This window comes from Metopolophium dirhodum, chromosome 5 (genome assembly GCF_019925205.1).
Source record: "Metopolophium dirhodum isolate CAU chromosome 5, ASM1992520v1, whole genome shotgun sequence".
Classification (NCBI taxonomy): Eukaryota; Metazoa; Arthropoda; class Insecta; order Hemiptera; family Aphididae; genus Metopolophium; species Metopolophium dirhodum.
In genome coordinates, this window is record NC_083564.1 from 28,263,031 (window position 1) to 28,269,030 (window position 6,000).

Sequence of the window (6,000 nt, forward strand, 5' to 3'; positions counted from 1 at the left end):
CCTATTATAATACATATACCTACGTTATACTTTTACTCTCAGTCGCCAGTCGCCACTGCGGATATAGGTACGTTGTCAGTTACCCTTGGCACCCGGCTGAATCTGCTGCCGATGAACTTGTCCTCCGCGGCGGCGCGACAACGATACTACGATAATAATATATAATATAATATTATTATTATTATTATTATTATTGTTATGCTTGTGGTCGTCACGTAATGCGCGGCACGCGATGATCGCCGCCCGCCCACGCGTGCGACTGTTCCGGTTCGATTGACGTTCGGCCGGTTCAGTCCGATATAGTTGTAGTACCTAGTATAGTATTATTATATTTAGTTATTTTTTTACAATTTTTTTTTTAAATTCTTTTCTTTTCTTCCGCAGGCATATTGCACCTATACGTGGTCAAATAAATTTCACGACGTAAAAAAATATTATTATTAGTTATTATCTTGTAAGTTATTGTTCTATAGGACGAGTTTTCACAGTGGGGCCCAGTATTCACATGTACATGAAATTAAATTAAATAAAAATAAATAGGAGGCACATAGTAGTGTAATAATATTACATATTATATATTTTTTACTACCCGGGGTTATGATATATAATGAATAATAGTCTATAGGCCTTGCGAGCCCATAAACCAAACACGCCTTTTTCAATATTATAGTCGTGTAACTATGGGTAAAAGTGCAGTATAACAACCAACTACTTTCGATGTTCGGAATGTATGCGGTCCGCACATAACTCGTGGTCCAGATCCGATTGCTGCGCATATTACGTCACATCTGCATGATAATCCCTACGTCCAGTAACCACCATTCTGAGGTAAACTTACATCCGGTCGAATCCCCTGCAGCCGGGCTATAACAACGCAATCTGTGACGACATTCCATCATTTTCACATAGAGCTCACCACGAGCACGCAAACTAGGTAGTATCTAACTATAATAATAATATGTACTCTTATTGTGCAATATTATGATTATTATATAGACATCCTGAGATAAATATGTTGTGGTTAAATATTAATATTTTATGGTCCAATATTATTTTGAGGTCTCGTTTTTTGATTTTTTATTTTAATTGAATACTTAATGGGTAATTGTTTGATTTCGAGGGATAATTTTGAATAGCTACCTAGTATAAACATTATAACTTTAGCTTACGGAAAAAGTGTTAGCTATTTATACCATGAGAAAAATGAGAATTATGAATACTTGCATAGTTAATAAGACCTAAAACCTAAAGAATATAATATAAATTATAAATAAATAATTCAGATTTCTGAATTTAACATTACAAATGCATAGAATTTTTCTATTTTTGTTTTTTATCGTAGTGATCGCAGTGTCTTTTAATAGGTGATTCGTTTTTAATAATAGTTTAGTCATGGTCATTGTCAATATTGATAACTGATAACCCCTGATTTGTATGTAAATGGAATATTAATGAAATAATGATCAATATATTTGATCCCAGAGATAATGGATGCGTATGGATTGATTCACAGGTACCTGTTTAGCTGCACCGATACCGTTGAATTGATGTTGTGGCTATTAAGATTTATGTACGAGTTGATTCCCTTATTGTTGTATATTATCATAATCAAAAATGAAAATAACAGATATTTTAACCCAAGAAAAACCGAGAAAAGTAAACTTTTATGAGAGAAGTGGTGAACAAGTAAATTGGTAATCTCATTACCAGATATCAGTTTCTTAAAAAGCAATGGGTTTCACATTTTTACCTAGTGCAAACTAAAATGAAATTTCCTACATTTTTTTTTACTAAGATTTACTTTTTTACAATCTAAAACAATGAATACCTAAAATGTTCGAAATAAATAAGCTGTATGATTTTCCAGAATGATTTTAAAAATATGAAAAAACTAAAAAAAAGAAAATATGCCAGCCAGCCTCCTCGTGGTGTCTCTTGGGTAACGCTAATAGGCTGAAGTGTTCATTCAATATAATATTAGCATATATAATATATATATATATATGATATACGTATACATTTGTCATATTACTGATATACAACAATAGGAGTATTAATTCAATTTATACATACCTCTTAATAGCCCGGGAATCAACTCAACAACAGTAAATATAATATTATCCTAATAGCATAATATAATTAATGACTAAAAATATACCTAATGCCTAGGCATATTGATAAGAAAGAAAAATAATACATGGTTCGGTACATTTATGTTTTAGGATGTAAAATTAATAAAAACATAATTTTCAATGTATACAAATTAACATCATGACATTGCTCGTTAGGGTACAAATTAGATTATAATTGCCAGTATGTTAATTGTTGTAAAGTTATTACAGCTTATTTTATGTTGTTTGAAATTTTGAATACGTGCATATGGTTTGTGTCACTATTATGGTTAATATGTTTAATTGTTTAATGACTTAAAAAATGAATAAACCAAATTGTTTGCAATAAAAAATATATTTTTGAAAATACTCTTATTTAATACTAACAAACATCAAAAATAATTGGCATAATTTTGGGGGGAGGGGGGTATCAGGTGTACGAAGTAGCACCCCTTACATTTTAAATAATCTGAAACTGAACTCTGCCAAACTCTGTAATCTGTACTTGTGTACCATGCGTACACCGAAATAATGACAAATTTATATTGTATATTCAATATTCATAAATATTTGATAATATTTTGATTAGGTTGTTAAAATATATTATCTTTAATGTACCTATTACAGTTTAATTATTTTACTAACAATCAACATCAAATTAATGTTTTGTGAATTGTGATAAAACCAATATTGAAAATTAGTTTGAATTACTATCGAGATTAGTTTTTTTTTATCATATCTTGGGATGTATACGGGACTGCTAGGCTCTAAAATAGTATAAAGTGAATAGCTTTTATTGAAACCTTAAAAACTTATATCTATAGAATATAGAAAAATATTCAGTAAAAAATAATAACTTCATTAAAAGAAAGCTTAAACGAGTGAAATCTTATTTACGTACAACTATTGGCTATGAAAGATATTTGATCTTATGGTGACTGCAACTGAAAAAAGAAGAAGCCAGCAACATTAACCTAGAGAAACCTATATATGCATTTGCTTAAATAAAAAAACACCAATATCCGTGTATTTATAATAATAATTTATTTTTTTTAGCGTTTTTTCTAATGTAAATAGGTATTGTAACTATTTGCAAATTTATATTAATATGCACATTTACAAATATTATTATTATGTTTTGTTATGCGCTTATTTATATATTTTGAAGGAATTTGCCTTTAAGCTTTTTTGTAATATATATCGGATTCCAAGGCCAAGTAATCAATTTCATCAAACATTTATAATAAGATTTTTGCTTTTAAATTATTTTTACAATCAATGGTAGTTGTCAGTTGATGCGTTTAATGGGATTAAAAAAAAATTAAAACAGCAAAAAAATTGTGCAGCTTGCCGCTTGCATCCCAGAAAAAAACAAAATTATTGTTGCAAATATTTTAAAATTAACAAATATATGTAATTATTGTTTAAATAAATAATAATATATAAATACAAAGTTTAATCATATGTGATTAAAATTATGAACAATTTTACTACCTACTTCATATTAGTATAAAATATAATGTAACCGCTACTTATTTTTTAGGGTGTGATGTAGCTTTAGTTATAACTAATAACTAATAAGTGTAGTAAAATTTAAATTAATTATTTTAACATTTTTAGAATGATTTTGAGCAAAGTTTTAAAAATATTTTTATATTACTTTTTCTATATGATTTTCGTGTTATGGTACATATTGATATAAATACTAGTACTTCCAAGTGAACTTTAAATGAATAATCAAACGATAATCCTAAACATGAAAATAATTATTTAACATTTTGTTGAGAAATTAATTATTTAAAATCACAAAGATCCATGTACTTATTACGTTCTAAAGTAAATAATTTGTCACTGAACATGTTTTTCTTTTACTATTTTTGTATTATAACTTATAAGGTTATCTATTATATGTGACTGGTGAGTAAAATGAAATACTTGGTGGCCAGTGTTTTATATATCCTAGTTGCATACAGAAACGTTAGTAATTTGTTGATGGAATTTCACTGACTGTTGGCACATGAAGGTTACACGTAAGATGTCATTAGTCATGGCCCATGGTACTCTAGTCATCAAGCATAGAATGACGTTACAGAAAGCTTAAATTGTTTTAGTATTTAATGATTTAGTGACACCATGTTACTGTTTTGTGATTAATATAATATATTTATAAGAAATAGGTATATATTATAAATTATATAAAATTGCTGACTATCTAAATTATATTGAACCAATTTTCATAGTTAAAACCCTACTTAAAAAATAAATGCTAAACATTATAAGGAATAATACAATTTAATATAAAAAATAATATAATATATATTTCATAATTATTATTTAATATTTGATCTATACAACTAAACAATACAGAAAATTAGTTTAACAATTTAAAAGCATTTAAAGGATTTTTATACTGATATTATACAATAAATTAAAAACGGGTATTTTAAATATTTGTGACTATTCCTCGTATTTTACCATTCTTTCGAAATATTCAGAAACTATTTGACATTTTAAAAACATGTTTCAAAGTTAATATTTTAAATGCAAATTTTTGAACATTTTCTTAGAACCTTGCTGATTAAAATTAATGGATAAAAACAATATATTATTATCTTATAAAGCCTATACTTCTAAATAATTTCTTACTAATTAATAATTATACTTTAGGTAGTGCCTTTTATTCTGTATATTACTATATTAGTGTAACATACATATGGTGGTAGCTTTATCATTGATATTTATTTTAAATTACATTAATTGCTTATATTTATTCTATTATTATAATAATAACTGTATTTTGTAATGTGCATTAATTTTATAACTTTCACTCTGAAATGCACATGCAGTCGTGGTCGTCATGTTTTTAGGGGTGACTAATTATTATTAATTACCAATTAGTAAATTTAGTATTTTATTTATATAATATATTCTTGTATCAACATCTTTGAGAATTTCCTATGTTGTAAGTAAAGTTGGAATTGTATATTTTGTAGGTGGTATTATTTAATTTTAAACAATTTTTTTAGTTTTATAATTAAGTAATAAATTCAATTAATTAGTTATATCTAAAAAATAATTCTATATTATTATTTTCTAAATGTTACTGTACGTATTTTTATATTTTATTAATTATTGGCACTACTCAACTTATGACTATAATCTATATAGGTATCATCAAGAAAACGTACAAACACCCCCGTTGGTTTTTTTATAAGTGAAAGTGATATTCATATTCGGATATTCCATATATTCTTCATATCAATTGCACGTGCATTGACAATAATTATAACATAAGTGGGTGCTATATTTTTTTAATACTTTCGCGATGAGACGTATTTCCATGGTGGCCAATTTCATTTCACTTTTTGAACCTGTTTTTTTTTAAACGCTGTGGATCGGCTAATATAATCTAGCTGCACTAGTCGTCCTTCTGCGGTCTTCAGCTCTGGGCCAAATTCAACCGGACGACACGTAAACGGTAAACATAAAGGAAGTAAACACAGCTCGTGAAAGTCTTAGTGTCAATGATTGATTTGCATACCGAGATTTTGTAAAATGGTTCATAATATATTGTAATGTAAAATTATCATTTTTTATTCTCTAATTCAAACGATCTTGGTTAAAACTTATCGACATAATATGATATTATGTTTGTTTTCATTAGCATCCATTACGTAATTTCGCTGGTTTCTATCCTTGAGTACAAGATCACGTCTATGGCATTTAATGTTTAAACTTTAAATATATTATAATATACATAGTTAGACGTTTTCTACGTTTCAACTAAAATCATGTTAATTAAAACAAATAAATCAAAATACAAAACATGCAAACGATTTTGTAATGATTTTAACTCTATTGTATATTCGTATTAAAAAATATACTCATC